The 22,077-nt window shown below is 38.7% G+C and overlaps 1 long non-coding RNA gene across 5 annotated transcripts in view; it reads left to right on the forward strand.

The window, feature by feature from the left end:
* LOC135282692 (uncharacterized) overlaps window positions 1–22,077 on the forward strand; it is a 35,582-nt gene that overhangs the window by 6,797 nt on the left and 6,708 nt on the right. For all 5 annotated transcript variants that reach the window (XR_010348797.1, XR_010348762.1, XR_010348833.1 and 2 more), the window contains 3 exons: window positions 3,261–3,400; window positions 12,155–12,293; window positions 13,825–13,898. This is a non-coding gene — a long non-coding RNA (uncharacterized LOC135282692). The remainder of the gene's footprint in view (window positions 1–3,260; window positions 3,401–12,154; window positions 12,294–13,824; window positions 13,899–22,077) is intronic.

Below are 22,077 nucleotides of genomic sequence, written 5' to 3' on the forward strand. Positions count from 1 at the left end.
AGAAGGACAAATGGTGCTTTACAGGGAGCCCACACCACAGATGAGGCTTCACAGGGAGGAACTGGTGCTCTTCAGCAGGGTAAACTTAGGTCATCTGACATAACTCCAGTCCTGTAGTTGTTTTGGCCTTTGACTGGTATTATTATTTATAGTTGTCTGTCATGTGTCATATCCTAGTTACTCATGTCCATCTTTTGTCTTTTTCTTCACAATTAGACTTGCCTATACTCGCAAATCAGCCTGGAAGAAGGTGTGCTAGTTTAGACAATGTTTTATTCAGTTAGACACCCTGAACCATGTAATACTCTGCCAAGTTCCTGCGTGTACATCTTGCAAAAGAATTACTCAGTTACATTCAACTTTAACAATAATTCAGACCTTCTTTCCAGCTTTTGACAAAACAAAACAATTTCTAGTCCATGAGCAATGAAGTGAATGAAATCTAGATTCCCAGTCTTCCTAAATACAGGGTTTGCCATGTTTATCTCTTGTTATTGATCAAAAATGCCGGTTGAATTTTTTTTTTTTTCCCATCAAGATACTAATTTCTCTTTTGTCTGAGCCCTGTTGTATCCACTAGAAGAAGAGTTCTGCTCTAGCTTTTCCCTCAAACATGAAACTCGGTAATGAAGTCTTATAACACTTCATGGGTAATAGGTAATATGCTGCCACATGACTTTAAATTTGCCTCCACATTAAGAAATGAAGGACAATAAACAGAGAGAAAATACACTTAAAACCTGTTTTTCTTCAGAAAAGGAGGAAAAAAAATCTATCTTGTAAAAAATTATAGTATATCCAAATGAAAAAAATTAAGTCCTAAATGTCACAGAGAAATGAAAATCATAGAATCTTTTGATTGAAGGGATTTTTGCTCCATTTTTAGTTAAGATTAGCTTTAAAACTAGCAGAAATCAAATGGTGATGCTCTGAATTGGCCAAATATTAGAGGCAGACCTCTCCAATTTATTTTTCTGTATGCTGAGTTGACATAACCCTGTGAGATATTTTGCTAGGAAAAAACAAAAAAAGCCCCATGTAAAACTCAACAAAAACACTACAAAGTTATATTGTATTGTAATAGAAATGAGAACACAGATTATTCAGAGACAGATAAAAATCACTACATCAGGAAGGAGGGAGGACTTCATATTTAAATGTCCCTTGCAGTCTGGATTTCAATGACTTGTGGGATTTATGAGTGCAGGAAGGTTCTGATCAGTCCCCTCTCAGAAGGGCTCCTTCCATCCCTGCTGAGATTTGCTGCTGTCTCCCCTCCCACCACAGGAGTCCCTCCCTCTCTGCTGCCCTGGGCTGCAGGTCCTGGCTGTGACTCCCCTCCTTCCCTTGAGCTCTCTTTGACTGTTTTTCTCCTTGGTTTATCCCAAGTTGGTCTCCAGGGACTGCCCAAGTCAGAGCTTCTACCTGAGGCTGGCATTTTTGTCTAAAGGAAATGCAACATGTTAAAAAGGAACAAACATATGGAAGAGAGGATTTCCTTCTGGGGGCCGAGGACTTGGCAATGCTGGGATTATGCAGGAGCTCCTGTGGCTTGGGTCTTGACCTGGTTTGGCATCTCCAAACTGGGAGCAGAGTTATATGCAGCAGCCCCAGCTCTGTGAGCTCCCCAAGAGCGTGTGAAAACTGAGGAAGGCAGCAGTGCAGACAGGAGACACCCATTTCCTTGCTAGCAGGCAGCCAGAGTAGAGGACGCAGAAGGATCTGTAGCCCCACAGAACGTGCTGGGTTTTGGTTTCCAAACCAAATGCTATGCTCCAGTGAGGCCCAACCACAACATTTTCAAATGACGTCTTTGCAAACTGCTTGCACTGCAAGTTCTTTCTGTTTTAACAGAACTGACTTCTGATTGGAAAGTGTTTCATATGCAATTTTTTAATTATCCCTAGTAAGCACATTATGTGCTTACCTACTGTATTTGCTTTAAATGATACGTGTTTTACACATCCTGGGACAGAGGACATATTTCTATCACTTTATCTTGTTATGTTTTGAAAACAATATCTTATTTTCTATTTCTATTTAAAGGAAGGTAAATTTAAATCCTCTGAAACAAAACTACTTGACCTTAATATTGATCCACTAGTAAAACCAGGAAAAATTAAACTAATCATTCACACGGATATTAATCTAACTAGATGTCTACTTCATGAACTGGTTTTGATTAACAATTATTTGAAAAATTTCTGTTCATTTCTACATTGCCTCAGTTCCCAGGTTCTTGGGAAATGTGCAGTTTTATTGGCTTGTACATTTTATGGTATATAATGGAATTATCTTTCCTTTTTCACAGTTTCCAATTTTATTACTGCAAAGTCAATTTATTTCCTGTTAACATGTGCCTAAATTGAAAAAAAGAAAAAGTATCTCTGTAGAAGATATCAAAGGTCTCTTTTACAGGAGCTGATGCTATTTTCTCTGAATGTCCAACTTTCATTCAATGATGTACAGAGGAAAACATCTCAAAAAAGATCAATGTCTGCTTAGTAAAGACATCACAAAATTGACAAGTGGTGCAATATCATTTGAAAACTTCTTATGAAACTAATTTTTCTTTAAGGCCTTCAAATAAAGATGATATTTTCATAAAACAGAGATAGTCTGAATTTTGAAAAGTGATTTGGAAAAAAAAATCTTTAAGAGACACATGCTTTTGACTTTGTGGCATTTGCCTGTGATAAAATATTTGATTAATACATGGTGTAGAGAAACAATAAAGACCCCCTTGGTTTTGGACATGCACACTCCTTATGCTGGTCTTGAAAGCCAGGTGGAAATTTATCCCCACTCTACATCCCTCTCACCTGTGTGGTTTTTTTATTATATTCAAAGTCATGCAGTACACAGTTCTTGGAAAGCTCTCAATGACCTTGAGCATCTCTGACAGGATGTATTTTTCTGAATGGGCATGGCAAGGTTGCAGGGGTTTTTATTTTGTTACAAGATACAGGCTATTAAAATAGATATGAACATATATTTTTCAAGAGAAAACTGGTGGGGAAAGATCGGGTATTCAGCTGATTTCTGTTAAATTAGGGAAAGGCAAGCCAGTTTCCATCAGCTGAGGATCTGACCTGATAGCTCTTTGTTTGGGATTATACACGTTTTTCTGACAGGCAGACATGTAACTTGATTTAACAACTTCTCATGCCGCTTCTCTCCTTTCTATATTTGTACCAAACATCAGTTGAATCCTTTGAATATTCATATTGAGTTTACATGTCCTTATTTTTCACATTCAGGTTTTGAATAATTATATTCTGAGAACTTCATCAGAGGCAGCAAAATAATTTGTAAATCTGAGGAGCCTTGTGTACTCTCTGTTACCTTGAGGCCATAGTACTTCAGTTCACATTTTCTGAAGCTTTTCTGCTGGCAAAAGGTAAGATTTTCAATGGCTTCATGTTCCTTCATGTTGTGACTTTTTTTCTTCTTGTGGAGCTTAATCGAGCTTCCTATAACTCAGAGGATAGTTAAGATTTTTTTTTTTGCATTTTTCTTGGGCTGTTTTTTTCTTAAACACGTATTCTGAGTAATGTTCACCACTGCATATAAAAAGGCATCTGTCTATGCAATGATAGACCTCAGCTAACCAATTAATACGTGACTAAATGTTATGTTTTTGCAAACAATGTTATTGTCACAGTATAGGCCATGCCCAAAATTTAGGCAGTTTTCAGGAAATGAAATTTTCAGCTGCTGGTTCCCTTGAGGAAGTATAGGTTTTGAGTTTCTGCCAGTTCTAGTTGTATTTGAGAATTTCAGTGGGATATCACCCAAAACCTTTGGTGTCTGAGGTGTTCCTTTGGATGTGGACCATTTAATCATATCTAGCCCAGCCAAAGCAGTTTTCTGACAAAAGACTTTCCTTATGTGCCCTAGACCCTCTAAATTTTCTAGGTCATAGCTTTGTGAATCTTACATGAACCTCATAAACATGATGTTTATCTCAGTTAAAATTTTGCAGATATGGGGCAGAATCATAATAAAGAGAACAGCTAACAAAAAAACTGAAAGGAGACAAATATGTCCCAAAAATTAGATGCTGCAGATCAAAATATGAGTGAAAATTGCTGGGTCTTGAAAGGCAGGACTGGAGGTGTGGAAATACCTGTGGACTGAAGGAGTCCATAGCACAACAGAGTAATTTCCTGTGGCAAAGCAGAGAGGAATTTCATCTGGCCTTGTACAACAGGACCAATTGAAAAAATGTTGTGAGCATCTGTATGAAATCTCCTGCAAGAGCTCCTAGAGAAGGGTTAGATGATCTGCAAGTGTGCAATGGGTTTATGGGGAGGCTCTCATCCCTGGCCACTCCTTGATCCCACCAAGGGCTGATGTGAAAAGAGACAGTGAATCTCTGTTAAAGCCCCTTGTTTGGAGCAGTCAGTAATAGGAAGCTAAAGGGAAAATGGCAAAATTCTAAAGGTTACTTTATTTCTGGAAGCAGCATCTTGTTCAGCTACATTGTACTTCTACACAAAGAGAAATTTAAGTTCCAGGGCCCATCTTAACAAAGAGAAATAAATTCATAAGCTTTATTTTACTTGGGAAAAAAAATGTGATTCCTGCCTTCTCTGAAAAGCATTAAAATGGCATTACATGGAAGAGTTCCCTGAGCTTGCTCATTGAAAAGAAGTTCAATCTTGTTCCAAATTTTGGATCTAAATTTTACACTCCTTCCTTCCATCCCTCCCTCCCTCCCCATTGTATTTTAAGTAGTCCGAGTCTAGTAGTCAAACGTTTCAGTTTGTCTCTGTGACTGATATTCTGCAAATGCAAATGATGAGGTCTTGGGAAACCTGTCAGCTGATTGAGGGACTGGAAGCAAATTTTGTGCTACCCTGGGAGACCATGGGTCTGGTCCCAACCTGTGTATGACCTCTCTGCTCCTTGTCTGCCAGAGGTGCTCCCGGCTCTTTGGCAGAGCTTTTTCTCACCAGGATGAGTTGGGTTCCAATCTCAGGCGGGAATTCAGCATAACCCCTTTCTTGTGCCACTGCTTTGATGCTATGCACTAAATTTATGATCTGACACTGGAACTTCAAATGCTGGCAGTTTAAGTAACTTTTAGAAAAAGGTGGGAGGTTTTTGGGCCAGTCGTGCAGTGTGTTGAAAATGAAACTGAAGAGTGGAAAGAGTAATTGTAGTGAATTCCAACTCTCTAAGAGTAGGAGCAGTCAAGACAGGCAGTGCACAGTAAAAATATTGCATCTGACAGTCACAAATTAATTGAGATGGAGTAGAAATACTTGTGAGCAGATAAGGCACTTGAAATAGTCAGTGGATGTAACAGTCACTTTTATGTTTACATTTCTGAAGCTTATCTCCATGTAGTTATAGATCACAATGCTTTGATTTTGCTGTCTGGCAACCCAAACCAAAAATACCCAGGAGGGAGAGATAGGTCTGAAGATTGCAAACCTTCCAAAGAAATTGTCTTTGCATGTAATATGTCTAAATGATTGCTGCACAATGCAGCAAGTATAATCTTCTGTAGAAGAAAAATATGTAAGTCATTTTGTTGTAAAAACCACAAACTGATTTAGGGACTGCTCCAAAGCCCATGAAATCAGAGGGAGTTTTTCCATGCATTCCAATGGGATCAGCCCGTAAAGGTGATGTATCTTGCAACAAAAGCTGGGAAACCCATGGTAGCAGTGTGATCAGTAAGAGTCCCAAATATGCACAGAAGCCACCCATGTGGAAACTACTGTAAGACAAAAGACAGTATAAATGGGTGTTTTAATGGATATTAACTAGGAATTCATCTGATTTCAAGAGGATGTCAGATTTCTAAAACAAGTGAAAGAAAAGTGGGCACATACCAGGTTCAAGGCAGGAAGTTTTCTGATCATCTATTAAAGTCATCATTCAAATGGCTCAGAGGCACAGATTATCAAAGAGACAACCAGAGAAAACAGGAAAAAATAAAGGAGTCTGGAAGTGCATTTTTGAATGATCACATTTTTAAAAGTGTACTCATCTGATTCCATCTGTGCATGACTCAGTTCTACTGATGATTCCTGCCAGGCTTCACAGCTACATATAAACCAAAATGAAGGAGTGCAACGTGCCTAATTGGACCTCCCTTACTCACAAATGAATCTCTGCAATGCTTTGCGAAGGACTTTGTAAGAGTGTATTCAATTTCATTCCAAATCTGTCCAGCTGATCCCAGAGGACTAGCAATTACAACAGTGCTAGCTTTGACTTCTCAGATTAAGAAAGACCTTTTCTTAATCTGAGAAAGAACTCTTTTGACAAGAACTACTCCGTCAGTATTTGTACAGTCCCAAGATGCTTTGAAAGTACAAACAAAAAATACCATTTGTCTCCTTTCTCATTATCACACCCATGTATGAATGGCTTGTCTTTGTCCTTTAATATCTTTTACTGAATCATGATGAGTAACTGTGATATTATTTGATGTGTTTGCTAGCGCTGCAAGACCTGCGAGATGACTTTGTAGAGAATAATCTTCTATAAAACATGCTTGAGGGGCAGGCTGTTATGAATCCTTTGTTTAAGTCATCCCTTTACCTAATGAAGGCAATTAAACAGGATTTTTAAGACAGGTATCTAATACAATATAGTATTTTCATATAAATATCCTAAAGAATTCTCCAGCTAACAGAAGATCTTCCATCACTGAATTAACAGTTCAAAACTATCTACTCTTTCAGCATTCCTGAATGACATTTTCTAATCTGATAGTTTACAAATGGTGTGAACCTTGGCTGAAGAACAGCTCTGCAGCCTTTTCCCAGAAATGCTTTGGGGACAATTGTGTGAGCTACTGTATCCTGGTGGTGGCCTGGGAAACACACTGAGCATGGAGTGGCCAAGGGCTCCATCACTGCCAAAATGTTGGGAAATGTTCTTGCACTGCAGGCTGGGAACAGCTCTGGGAGCCTTTTGGTGTCACCTGTTCTCAAACCTTGACAGTGAAAGAGGTTCCCTGGCATCCCCAGTTAATTATTCCTGACAATGTGTGTATGAGTTTGTGTGTCTAATGCTTCTGGGACAAGATTCCATGAGCACAAGGTTCATGGGCACTAATCACACTCATGGATGATACATACACAGGCAGCAACTCAGCTGTGTCCCACCTGCACTCTTCAGATGTGTGCCCAAGGTTGATGTCTGCACGTGTCCCACAGCTCTCGCCAGTGATTTCTCATTTTGCCACAGTGCTCAGGGAAAGCAGCAAAATAAGCAATATGGATGGTATTGCATTTGTGGGTTTTGGAATAAAGAAGGCACCAGACTCTGAAGATCCCTGTCTAGTTACATATTTTAAAGAATATTATAATGTGATTTTTTGAAGCCAAACAGGGTAGTAATCTAGCTGCACCAGACATTTATTCAAAAGGTCCAGGCAGACTAAAAATGTACTCAGTAAACTGCAAGGGCAGGAGTGGGGGAGCAGAAGTGTATGACAATATAGCCATAATCATAAAGCACAAGACCTACTGAGCTACTTTATGACCTTTTTCTTCTCCAGTGAAGAAAGCCTTAATAAGTCACTTCTGGCTGTGCCAGTCATGAATTACTGCTGTCTGCACAAAGGAAGATAAATATTGTAACACATCATAGAACATCTCTCCCTTTAAATACTGTAAATGGATAAAGATATAAAACCCAAGAGGAACCTGAAGTAATACGTGAGAAACTAAGCCAAAGAACAAGAATGTAATTAATCCACAGTGTATCATTTTGAAAGCAAACCTTTGATAAAAAAAATCTCTTTTTAATGATAAATAGGGACAAGACTAGAAGCACATCTGTAGTTGTCCAGAGCTGACAGTGAGTTCTCCCACTGAACCTGCAAAGGACATCTTGTGGTACTCTCAGATGTTTGTAGCTACCAGTCTACTCTCCTTGCCCAAATATTTCTTTCACCCTCTTGGCTGAAGCTTTCACCATCCTCTTGCTGCTCAGCCCCAGTCCTCAGCAGAAACTGTCTCCAGCAGAACAGGCAGAGGAGCTGCTCATGTGAGTAACTCTCTGACCTGTTTAACTGGCCCAGGTCTTTTGAAATGAACCAGGTTTGTAAAGAGCTATTTAAGCTGCTTAAGTAAATATGGCTTGTGTTTGCTAAAAAGGATTAGGAGGAGCAGCAGGAACAAGCAGCAGGTTTGAGGAGTTTATTGTAGGAACAATGAGAAGCATCTGAGGAAACAGTCCCCTTCTCAGCCAGCAAAGCTGCAGCTGCAGAAAACATCTGGGCAAATACTTCCTCTCATCTGCTAAGCAGAAGACATGTTAATGCCAGTGTATATCACAAAACTGAAACAGAAATAGCAGGAGCCCTAAAAAAAAATAAATCTAGAAAGTAGAAATAATAGTTATGTCTGATTTCTGTGGAAACTCCACCTAACTGTTCTCCCAAAACAACAGTTAGGGAAGTGTGCTGGTTTTGGCTGGGATAAAGTTAATTTTCTTCACAGTGGCTGGTGTGGAGCTGTGTTTTGGATTTGTGCTGAACACGGGGTTGATAACACAGAGATGTTTTTGTTATTGCTGAGCAGGGCTCACACTGAGCCAAGGCCTTTTCTGTTTTTCATACGGCCACAGTGGGCAGGAGGCTGGGGGGGCCTGGGAGGGTGGGAGGAGACAGAGCCAGGACAGGTGACCCCCAAGTGACCAAAGGGACATTCCAGACCGTGTGACACCATGGGGTGAAGAAGGAGGCAAGGGGGAGGTTTGGAGTGATGGGGTTTGTCTTCCCCAGTCACTGCTGTGTGTGATGGGGCCTGCTCTCCTGGGAATGGCTGAACACCTGCCTGCCCATGGGAAGCATGGAATTAATTCCTTGCTTTGTTTTACTTGTGTGTCAGAATTCTTCTTTCCCTACTAAACAGTGTTTACCCCAACCCATGGGTTCTCCAGCTTTCATTCTTCCAATTCTCTCCCTTATCCCACTGGTGGGGGAGTGAGCCAGTGGTTGTGTGGGGCTTGGCTGCTGCTGGGGTTGAACCATAACAGAAAGAATCTCATTCATGGACACAACCTTGGACAAATGTCTGTGTACCAAAATACCTCAAAACCACCAGTAACAGACTTGCTTACACATTGACAATTTTCATTACTGTGTCAGATAGAATATTGTCAAATACAGAGAGAAAAACTGGTATTTTTAAGATATTAAAATTAAAATAAGATTGAAAGATAGTAGGAGTGAGATTTCAAATGTCACATTACTAGTTTAGAAACAAAAATTGTTTGTTAAATTTATTTATAAATAAAGTTTATTAATTATCCAAAACATATTTAAATATGTTTAATTTCTAGTGTTCAATACTATTCAGATGGTTATTAAATAGGAGTCAGGTATCTAACCTATAAAACAAAAAATTTTGTTTAGTTTCAAATTAAGAGGAAGGTTTCAAGGAACTCTTATAGAGATATATGCTCATACACATTCTTAATGGAACTTCTGTTTTCTTAGTACTACTTATGACAGATAAATACTCCTCATTTTAAAGCATGTTTGGGATTTTTGATATTTTAGAGAAACAATAAAACTGCTTTCCTGAAACTCAGACTATAAAGTGAAACTCAAGGTATTTTCTGCTGTTTACTTTGAGCAGGGCATTGCACCAGATAACTTCTAGAGATTCTTCTCTCTCCTGTTCTGTGATTTTACAACATAGAATATCAACAAACTGCTTATGGGAATAACCAGTTGGCTTTTTTTAAGGTTTTTTTTTTTAGTTGGGGTTTTGTTGTTTTGGTTTTTTTTTTTCAAGAACTGTGTGAGGAAAACAGAACCCGAGAATTACAACTTCCCAAGAGACACTGTACAAAGACTGATTTCTCCTTTTCGCTGTGGTGGAGTAAAATATTGTGCGTTGCACTCTGACATCTCCTGCTCTGCCCCGCTCTGCAAACCTCTCTCCTCTCTCCAGCTGAGGCCCAAAGAAATGGCAAAGGGGAAGATATTCCCCAAAGGGCATGCAGAAGTATCACCTTGGTGTGTGCCACATGGTACATCCTAGGAAGTTTTCAGAGCAGTTGAGTTTGTTGGCTAATTTGCTCAAAATATTTAGCCTTAAAAAAGGCAACGATGTGCAAGAAATTCCAGTGTTTCATATTTTTCTTACAAATTATATTTTTCCCTTTTATCATGTTTCCTTTTTGTAAATAACCATTCTCTTTCAGCTCAGTTTTTTTTTTGTGATTGCTATTAATCATATATCCAAACCACTCCATTTTTGAAAGCATTATCTCCATTGAGTCATTTCATTAATTTCAAAACAATAGGAGAACTACTTGCTCTGTATAACCTTGAGAAAATGGTAACCTGTCATGCTCCTAGCTATTCTTTATCCTGGTCAGCTTGAAATCTGAGCAAACACATGCAGATACAGGATGGTCAATTTCCTTGCACATCCATGAATAATGCTACTGCAGGCTGATAATCTATGATTCCTTTGATAAGTCTTCTGCAAAAACAAGGACAGTGATGCATCATAATAGCCTTCAAATTTCAGATAACATATTTCTGTTTCACAACGTAACAAGGAAAATTTGGAGGTAACTATAAATTTTTTAACATTTAAACAACAAAACTTTCTGATCTTTAAAACATCAATAAAATGCTTTTAAAAAATAATGCATTACAATGAAGCATATGGCTGGTGTTATAAAAGATACATCAATGTTATTTCCCTTAGGTAAATTCCCAGAGGTGAGTTTCATTCTGATTTGTCTTGGGATCACCACAGGTATGTTCTTAATTTGAATGGTGAGTTTATTCGGATTATAATGGAAACGGGCACCATGTGGCTAAACCTATTCAAGCAAATGATTTCATCATTATGGTTTAGAAAAAGATCTTCCTGATCTATTAAGAATATTTCACTTATTGTAAGGACAATCTCAGTGACACAACTCAGGAATTATGTAGCCTCTTTAGAAAGTGATTAATTAGAATAAAAGGAACCTGCTGAGACAGTGGTCTCCTACAGTTTATGAATAATTGTCTACATTTCTCTTTAGATCTATTGTTTTATGTTAAAGCCTAGCTTAGCCAAAGGCAAAATTTAATATCTGTAGCTTTACTAATTTATAATACTATATATTTAGATATATAGTATTATTTGTGGGCATTTTGTAATTTGGTTAATTTTTTCCCTTTTTAAAGTGTACACATTTTTCCAATTCCACCTTTTTTCTCTTACATTCTTAGATAGCCTACCTGTGGGGGTTCTTTTTGTTTTAGTTTTTGTTTTTCTTTGAATCAAGTGGTGAAGCTTTGAATATACTGGGAATATTTGGGCTTAAAAAGACGAGACCATATTCACCAACCCTCTATGGTACTTTGCTCACCTTTATTGTGCAAAAAAATAACAAATTCACTTTAAATAAAATTTTAAGAAAGGATCTGTCTCTCTAGTGAATCTGGAATTCCAGAGAGTTATTTAGTTTGCCAGTCTGGAAGTGCCTAACTCTTTAAGAGGTCTAATAATTTCATTAGGTACCAGAAGCATTCTCTGAGACCTTATTTTTTTTCAACTGTAGATATTCTAGGGAAATCTATATTTATCCCAAGAGCACACCTATGAGAGGACTAAGTTGAGACACACTTGATTCCTCAAAAATAATTCCAAGAAATGCAAAAAGTTAGTTGTCACTACAACTGTGGTTAACTTCATTTAATATCATCATACTAATAATGGCGATATTCACCTTTTGTTTAATAATCCCATGGCCAAAACACTCACAGAATTATCACCTAGATAATGATACATTTCATCATCTAACTTTAATGGAATTGAAGCCATATTGTTTGGAAAATATCCTAACCACAATTCATGAGATATCCTGATTAAGACTGCTCTTTAACCTGAAGGTATTCTATTGTGTGAACAGATGGGCTCAAGTCTTTGCTCCAGCAGAGAGGGGAAAAGGAAATATGATTTTAATTTAAGTGTTGAGGCACTCAACTGGAACGATGGTTTTGCTGGAATTTTACAAATTTTGCATTATATTGTGTCTTAGAAGAAATAAAAGCAGTTCTGGAGACAAGGACCAAAGCTGCCCAAGCCTTTGCAACCAAAACCATCGGCAAGAATCAGGATTGTCTTTGCCTGTATTCATTCTGGATGTGTTCTTCTTCGTCTACCAGAGGAAAGGCCCAGCTTTGATCAGATGGATGGAGACATTCTCCCTAAGGACACCTCACAGCTCAGATGTGGCAGGCTTTTGAAGGTTGTGTAGATTTAACTCCCCCCAGTGCCTACCCTCTGTGTCTCCCCAGGTCTCAGGTGAGTGTGCAAAACCACTCAGACACTGTGGAAAATCAAGTACCAGAAAGAAAAATGTTAATAATTAGCATATCTTGTAGTTTCTCTTCAGAGTAGAGTAGAGAAATATTGATGCTATTTTGGTCAATGGTGTGAGAAGGAATTTAAAGCAAGAAAGCTGGACTGGGTCCTTCACACCTGAGGAAGCACTTCTGTCCCCATGGATTTAGGACTGTATGTAGGATGCTCTGTTATATTGCTATTGCAAATAGGAGTTGGGTATTTAAGAGCTTTGTGAGACTTTGTCCAAGTCAAGCATCAAACTTTGGTAGGCAGCAGCCTACCCTTTACCAAAATGTAGAATAAATTTGCCAGCTGTATTGTAAACTATTCTCACAAGCCTAGGCACTGAGACAAAATGATCATCTGGCTATTTGTTTAAGTTCCAGAACAACACATCTGTCACCAAAGGATGATATTTATACAGTTCAAAGACTTGAATTGTACTGAAGATTAAGTAGAACACAACCACAACACTGGAGTAAGACTCTAACGACAGTCATTACACAAACAAAGCAATATTTTGCACATAAATATAATACTACTGACTTAAAAAAAAACTGATCGAAAGAATGTATAGCAAAAGTGTGATCAAGTATCCTGGTTAGCTTTTTTTTCTGGTTCTCACTAAATTTAAGGGTCCATGAATGCCACTGAATGTTGTTCATGCATGTCTGTGTGAATACATATACATATACATATACATATACATATACATATACATATACATTTATTTCCTCCTTAGCTCCTGTGGAAAAAGAGGTGGGATGCTCACATCACTCTACACATAGTAAGGTCAGAGTCCAGAGGTGGCCCAGAGCCTTCTAATGTGGTTAAACTTCTGTCCAGGAGATGAAGTTCACTCATGCATTGCAAGACTTGATGAAAACTGAAGTGTTTACAGGAGTGGTTGTCCAGTCAACCTAAAGAGTTTTATGACTCCATAGGATGCTGAAGGTTAAAACCATTTCAGTATTGTATTTTGGTAGAAATATTCTATTGATTCTATCATTTTTCATAATATCAGAACAATTTCTATTAGATGATCAATGTATTATTTTCTCTTTAAATTGCCTCGTGAAGTGACCCAGGGGCTAAAGAAACTAAGATTAATTTGGCAGTTTCCTGTCAGGCAAGCAAAAAAACATAACATCTGAAAGGTTTGCCAAGGATAGTTTAATTTTAGGCAGTAAGCATCAGAGCTCTAAGTAATCCTTATAATTCTGATACATTTTGTGGCTAGAAAAAATACCAGAAAATATGGGAAAAGAAGGAAGAGAGGAAAGAAAGAAAAACAAAGTGAAAGACCACATACTTGAGTTGAAGTCCTGCTATAAGATTTTCTAATGACTTGAACTTTGTGTTTTGCTGTTGAGATAAAGTAATCTGCAATCTGTAGTCTAAAATCTGAAAGTGGATAATTTAATGGCAGAGGCCTTTATTATTGATCATTTACAGAGTTCTAAAGATCTTTTCTTATTTCCACATGCAGGTTATAGCATAACTCTTCAGAAATCAGCTGTTTGGGACCAAGTGTATATGGTACAAGACCAGAAATGTTGTTCGGTATGTTTCCATATTATAATCCATCCCATTCTGGATTTCCCAAGGGCTTTTTTCCCCAATATAATTCAGTATAACTCTACCAAAAAAATCTTGTGTGTCTTCTTTACCATCATATTTCTGCCTGTGGTTTTTGTAAAGCAAATGAAACAATCTTGTCCATGAAGAATAAATTCCAAACTCAAGGTGTAAGATTCACAGTTGCATGAAATCCACCAGAAACTATAATTTTTTAGTGAGTGACCATGTTCCTGTGTGGTGGAATAAATCATATAACAGATTTTGTAGCTACCACTTACAAGATAAGCTGGATAAATGGGAAGAAATCACATCATATTTTTCCCTGCTTGCTTGTAATGGAGCGTTGAACATATCTGGATTTGGACTGCAGTCTGTTGACTGATCAAGATATAGGACCACTCCTGGAAAAGTGTTCTGTAAATAGACCCCTAGTTCAGATCTGTGTGATTGTCCTGGAGCATATCATGGCTGTTGATTTCAGTAAACACTTTTCTATATTTTCTGGGAATATGGATTTAGAAATGGCAGGGTAAGGCTACACCCGTTTCTCATAGTTTACACCAACTTCTCTCCTCTATTCATTGACTGATTCTTTTAGAAGTCTAATTTTTCCTTCAGTCTTCTTTAACATTTTAGAGAATGAAATTTCACCTTACAAAACAGTGCACAGAAGAAACCTTCTGCTCTGTATGGTAAATTGCACATAGATTCCCACACAGACAGAAGAAAACACTAGCAAATTCAACTAAGGAATAAGGAATATTTAATATCTTACTGTGAATTTACCCCTTTTTCTTAAAAAAAAAAAAATCACACAGAATGTTTAAGCTGAGGTAATATTTTGGGATAGCAAAACTTCCCTTAAAGTAAATATCAGCTGTCTCTCTTCACTAACATTCAGACTAAATTGATATTGTTTTCTTGTACTGGTTCCTGGATAAATGCACAAAAGCTATTTGTTGTTTCAGATCAGTAGCAGTAAAATCCTGAACTTGATCAGCTTTGTCATTACCCTGCATCAACATGGAAAGGTTGGCTGCTGGCCATATTTTAATATAGCAATAATAATACTTAACACTGTTCATCTCAAAAGCAATTTACACATATTAACTAATTAGGCCTCAGAACATTTGCATGATAGGTGAATAGCATTCATCCCTCTTTAAAGTGGGGTAAGTGGAGGAACAGAAGATAAAGTCACACTTTCAGCAAGAGTCAGTAACTGAATGTCCAGCTTGTGACATATTGATTTCATTTTCTGAAATGTTGGACACCTTCAGCTCCAGCTGAAGTCAAGAGAAGTGGACAGTGATCTTGACCTCTGTATATCAATATAAAGGTTCATTTTGGCTGCCATTTGCAAAAGGAAGCCTTCAGTAATTGCTTTGGAGAGCATTCATTTTCATGCAGATTCTCTCTGACCCCTTGCAGTTTTCTGTTACTGATCTTGCAGGTACTCAAAGGTTGCTTCTGGCCCTATATTTTTGCACATCTGCAGAGCTAGGTCATTTAAGACATAGATGCCCAAGGACAAAGTCTAGCATGAACTAGGAATGAATAATTGACATTTTTGATACAATACAATTTTATAGCTGTAAACTGACAGCTATAAAATTCTTCTTTAGGGAAAATGCTAAAAGGCACCTCCAGTTGCACAAAGAGAAGTTACCCTGATATGTGCATTTATTTATTTACTTATTTAGGAAAGAGTTTCCCTATCTTCTGGTGTTTTTTCTGCAATGAGATCAAAATGAGTTCCAGAGATAAAACTTGAAGTCTTAGACTTATAATAGTAAACAATAAATGAAAATGCAATGAAATCACTATTGTATACCTTAAGATTTTCCAATTCAAAGTCGAGAGGGAGAGAGATGTTATAGCAAAAAGCAAGTTAAAAAAATTTAAAAAGCCAAGCACTGGATAAAGAGAATTGCTAATTCCTTCAGACTGACACAGAGACATTTATTCTTGTCTTTGGAGTTCAGACACCAAGGAGACTTGTACTTAGGTGGACTCTTAGAAGCTGGCCCTGCTCTGCACTTTGTTCCTCCTGTCACACTTCCTTGCCTGACGTAAATTGATTTTGAGACCATAATACTGGCTGCTTGCTCTTTTCAAAGTGTTAACATTCTCCTTCTTTGCTCTGCATTCAGCAAAAACATCCTTCTTCCATCATAGGCGATGCTTCAGCATTTTTGATAGATGGACATTCATGATGCCAGTGTGCTGCTTACACACCACAGATAAATCTGCCATAAGCAGAGTTCCACATGGAGAACTGCCAGCCTCCATGGGCAATAAATAAAAATGAGGAGATGAGAGCTCACCTGGTGCTGCTTCACCATGATCAATGCAGTGCTGAGTACTGGCTTACAGTCCATCCCACCACATAGGAAACAGCTTTTATTTGTTAGTTTGGTTTGGTTTTAGTTGTTTGGGTTTGTTTTTTTTTTTTTTTTTTTAATGAATCTTCTGGAAGTATTAATCTGTGCTTAATTACATATTCTCTGCCCTTTCATTTCCTGGCAGATAGATAACACAAATGTTTTGACCCTTCAGCTTTTGTCAAGGTAAACATAATAATGTCCTGAGGTTCAGGGTAGGAAACTAGAGGGTTGGTGTCAGTCTCCTATTGTAAATAATGTAAAAAAGGAGAAGATTATTTAATTAACCAAGATCTAAGTCTTCTTCATTCACTTTTAAAGGAAACATTACTCATTGTAATGGGGTGGGCTGGCAGAAATCCTTTGGAGTGCTATACAGGCAACATAAATACACCTTGAGAACACTTGTTCTATTGAAGCTCACTGGCAGTTCACAGACTTTAAAGAATATCTTTTGAATTCTCAGCAAAAGAAGCCATTTGTTGCAAACCCTGTGCTGGTTTAAGGAACTGCTGACACCTCATGGAAAACATTAAGATTCATCTTATTAAAATATCCCACCAAATATATTTTTTGGTCCTGCTGGGCCTGTGTCTTACATCACTCTTCAATTAGATTACTAAAGGCTGACAAAACACAAACAATTCCAAAGTGCTGAAAAAAGCCTGCTGGGGTTTGTCTGTTTACTTAGATGCTGGTTTTAGAAGAGATTTGTATCCTGTCTCCAGGGCTCATTGTGTGATTTGTACAAAACCCAGGGCTGCGGGTGCCCTTCAGGGAGTGCACAGGAGGAACACTGTTTGCAGAAACTCTTGGTGGCATGAGTGGGGTTTTATTGAATTCCCAAGTCCAAACAAGAAGTTCATGCCATGACCCCAGAGGTCCTTCTCAGTTTTTAGAATTTACTGTGCCTCTGATGAAATGGAAAGAAAAAGTCCTAAAACCTGTTTTAGGACTATAGACATCCTTACAGGTATACACTGTTTTTTTCAAAAGTTGAGAAGCCCCATTGGTGGATTTGTTTCCAGTCCCTTTAGTTCTTGTCTGTAGTGGTGGTACCCCCACTGGTAGCCTGGCTACATTTCAGTGTGCCAGTCAAGTAGGAACCAGATTTTTCGACAAATGTCAAACCAGTGCCAGGAATGGGGTGATAACACTAAAACAAAGAAGAACTGAAATACAGAAGACTGTATTCACCACCTTTGGCTTAAGAAAGCATTAGTTCCCTAACAGCTGAAAAAAATCCAGGTTCCAAGTGGAAAAAAAAAAACAGCCAAAAAAAAAAAAAAAAACCCAACCAAAACAAACAACAAAAAAACTCCAACAAATCCAGATTTTTAAACCTTATTTCTGCTGTGCTCTTACTTCAGGGTGGATCCTTGCATTTGTACCCATCCCTCCTGCGTGCAGCTGGCACCCACCTCACTCTCTTGTTCCAACCATGCAGACCATGTAGGAGCTCTGAAACCTGATGCTGGGCACTGAAGGTTGTGATCCTGCAGTGGGGCAGCACAAAGCAGGAGTGAGGAGAAAACTCCTTAAAAAGATGTGCCCCTGTCATTGAAAAGAAAGTCTCTTTCCCTCTCATGCTTTCAAGAAAATCAGAAGGAATCCAGTAAAATGTAGGACAGCAGTGTCCTGTGGAGGTTATTCAACACATTCAGCGCCTTCATATTCAATTGAAGGTATGTTCAGTGTCCTGAATTAGGAAAATCTCCACTCTACACCACTACACCATGAAGTGCTCCTAAAAAATGCATTAAAAAATTAAGTCATAATGTGAAAAGATAAAAATCCACCAAAAAACCCCCCAAAAATGTAAAAAAAACCCCGAACCAAACAACAAACAAAAAACAAACAAACAAACAAACAAACAAAACAAAATAAAACAAAATGAAAAAAAAACCCCTAACTAATCCCACCACCTACTATGTGCATGGGAAGAGACAAGGAAAGCTCACAAGTGCAGTCAGTTGCCCAACTCCCTCCAGCCACAGAGAACAGCTTTGGTGAAAATCCTCAGAATAGGGCCTAAGTCACTTTCCTAAAATAGTGCTTGCTAATAGGATTTGGGGAAAAATGTCTTTCTAATGACAAATGGATGACACGTGGCATGAAGACCATTCCAAGACAGTTTTGGGAGTGTGAGTACTGCCCATTCAAGTGTCACCTCACACACCTCTTCACTGTCCCGGACTCACTGGTGGAGGGCCCTCAATGAAATACAAACATAGTACTACAAATTTCATCAACAAATTGCAACCAAGACTTTAGTCAAGCCACAAAGGGACTACCAGCAAAACAGCTACTCAGAAGTTCTGTCACAGCTTTAATTTCTGTCTCTGCAGTTTAAAATCTTGTAGCTCCTTAACCTGACTAGGCCGCTCAGAAACACAAGGCTTCAAACTGTGACACTCGTATGGGCTCCACAGCAGGGGTTACAAAGAGGAAAAGGGAGAAAATTTCCTTTTTCACCTGAAGAAAAAAGCTGTTGTGAGTAGGACAAGTAGAGACTGAAGCAGGGCAAACAGAGAAATACCAGGGGCATGGTAGGGGTGTTATCAATGACAGAGGGCAGTGTGACAACAACAAGGTCACAGAATTAGGTCAGAAAGTATGGATCTACCCCGACACTGTTGCTGCCCCCCAGCACAGGACATTTTTGAGAGACTGAGACCCCAAAGCTTCACCTAATGAGTCCCTTGTCCTCGACCCTCTCTGTAAGCTGAGTTTTCTAGCTGTGTGGCTGAGTCTGAGCCTGAGCCAGCATAGGGTCCCACAGTCTGAATTGTGCCATGAGTTTTGTTGTTGCTGTTGTTTTTTTAAGAAGTGCCTCTGCTATCCAAGCATCATGTACAAGTTTGACCTATATAACAGACCAAGTAGGTCACTGAGTGCACATTGGACCATGACAAATTGATTTTGAACCATCACTTATCTGGCTCTGTTGCTGTCAAGGAGGATACATCAGTGTGATTAATAAATTATTTACCAAATAGATAAAAGCATGCTTCCCCCACCAGAGATTCTGGAGGGTTTATTGTTTTGAGCTGCTGCACTAATTGGGCTGTACATTCACTTCCAGTTCCAAGAGAGAGGAACATTAGAGGAACAATGCTCTTTACTGCACATGGTGGTGGCACAGCAGAGCATCCCATGAGCTCCTACAACAAATGATGCTCAGTTTAGTGTTTTCCTGGCACAATTCCCAGCACGCCCTCCTTGCACCAGTCTCCATCCAACGCTGCCCCCAGCACAGGGCAGAGGAGTGGCCTCATAGGGACACTGAAATATTTTACCTCAAGTTCCACTAAGATGTGAGGGACAGCTTTGAGATTCCACTCTGTAGCTCTCCTCTCGTTATCACAGAAATGATGCTAGATTGCTTCCCCTGGGATTTAAACTATCACAGTTGGAAAAGTATCCTAACAGGCAAGAAGAAAAAAGGGTTAAAAACACCTTTTTCTCAACTAGGAAGTTTTTCTCCATCCCCCTCTGAACTAAAAACAAAACAGAAACCAAATAAACAAGATTAAATAAAATATATTCTGCTAACAGGAGGGAAAAAAATACAGAAATGCCTTCCACTCTCAAGGTATATGTCATCTGGCTACAGGAAACCAGTTAGTAATACAGATTCCTGAGGGATTATTCAGACACTTGGGTAGAATAACAGATCTCCAAACAGGCTTAAAGTAAATTAAGCTCTTAGCAACTTAATGAGGGTTTTTGGAGGAGGAAGAAGGAAAGTCAGAAGAGATGCGAAAGGGGGGAAAGGAAAAATTATGGAAACTACATTTCTAACTGTAACAGAGAGATAGTAGAATGTACGGCCCTTGCCAGAAATTTTTTGCAGCATCCAAGCATTCCACTTTTTTAATCTTTATTTTTTTCTGTTTATTTGTCTTATTTTTATAAATTAATTTTTCTGCATTGCCTTGAAAACCTCTACAAAAGAATCCTGGCTTTGTCCCTCACAGGAAGCAGAGACTACTTGGATTTGGGGTTGTTGAAGAAAAGTGCTTGAGAATCACAGTCCAGATAAAGCTGCATAATGTCCTGGCACTTGAATTTAACTGTATTTATTAGCTCTTTTTTAAACTCTATTTATTAGCTCTTTCCTGTGGGGTATCCACTAATCCTGATCACTAGAGAAAAAGACTGTATTATAATGATTCTTAATTAGATACAGATGCAACAGATTGATTCATTATTTCCATGGGCTGCTGTCAGTGCTTTGTGCAGTGTTTTCAGTTTCATTAAGCTACTCTGCTCAATTCCTTCATGAGCTGTCTCTGTCAGCTAAAACAGCCCCTGCACCCCCAGCAACACTTCTTGCCCAAGCATCTCTGCTTCTCATTTCTTTTGTAAGCCTTATCTATGGAATTACTCTTTGCTGCTGTTTCTTTTATACTGGAGGACAAATTTTCACCTTCAGAACTTGAGTTTGTCCTCAGTAATAAAAAAACTTTTAAGTGAGAGAAACTGCAGTGTAATCTAAAATGCATTTTAATCACTGCAACTAATTATGAAGAGTGGTAAATCAGTAAGGGTCAGAGCTCCAGCACTTCACTCCAAATGACAAACAGTAGTACAGCTGATTGTAATGGGATTATTCCTGTGAGTAGCTGCCCATTACTTTTACTAAGAGATTTACAGTCTCTTTGAAAAACTGTGTGAAAGATCATTAATAAAATAATAATTAACAAAGAAACTGAAGCCATTATATCAAGAATTTCTGCAAACAATGGGAAAACTTCATTAATTGTGGAGCCAGTGAATCAGAGCAGTGAAAATCTGGGTAGCACTGTATTGCTGTCTGATACCAATAGGCATAATCTTATTTTGGGGGTGGGCAAGGTAGGAGAAAAAAACCCAATCTGTTTACATATCCATGCATGAAATTTTAAAATTGGAGAAGAAATCAAATATGAAGACAATAAATGACCTTTAATAGGTGTTAAGTACTTTGGTCGTAATGAATTTTGAAAGGGACCAGATTTTTTCAATCCTCATTACTTTTGAGAGAAATAACATCTGTGATTTTTCCATTGAAATAAATGAAATGTTTGTGAGAAGCTTGTATCAAATAAATTGTCATTGTCCCAAGGCAGGGAACCATCAAAACCCAGCAAAACCCTTCTGGGGGCATCTCAGAAGACAGCAGGGTAGGTTCCAGGGCAAACTACTCAAGTGAAGCACCCTGGGCAAGAAATCCAGGGCTTCCCAGGCTACTAGGGCTCCATGAAGAGGAGTTGCATGTTTGTGGCTGGGGTTTATCAGCTCCTGGGCAGTGCTGTGAATGCAATTGCTCTGTGCCTGCCCGAAGTTCTGCCCTGCACTGGGAGCTGTTGCCCTACCCCGAGCAGAACCAGCCCATCACTGCCTGTAGTCACTCCTGGAGACCTGCCAGCAATTCCAATCTCACAGCCTCTCTCCATTATCTCTTTACAGAATGAATGAACCAAAACCCAGGCAGAGAGACATGAGAAGGCCTTTACACAGGTTACATCTTACACTTTCGCAAAGGTTCACAGCTAAAGATGGGACATGGTGCTGATGGGGCACCTGGTATCTGGGTGATGCCAGAGCAGCCTCCCTGTTTAAGTTTAAAAAGACACAGGTTGATCTGTTCAGCAGGCTCCACTCAGCATGAGTACAAGCTGGGCAGGGTTGTGAGGATGTCTGGTCAAGATGCACTTAAAATTTATCATCTCTTGCAAAACAAATATCAGAGGTTCCCTTTGACTTCTCATCCTCAGGGCTCTGCACATGAA

Source organism: Passer domesticus, chromosome 1, assembly GCF_036417665.1.
Source record: "Passer domesticus isolate bPasDom1 chromosome 1, bPasDom1.hap1, whole genome shotgun sequence".
NCBI classification, from domain to species: domain Eukaryota; kingdom Metazoa; phylum Chordata; class Aves; order Passeriformes; family Passeridae; genus Passer; species Passer domesticus.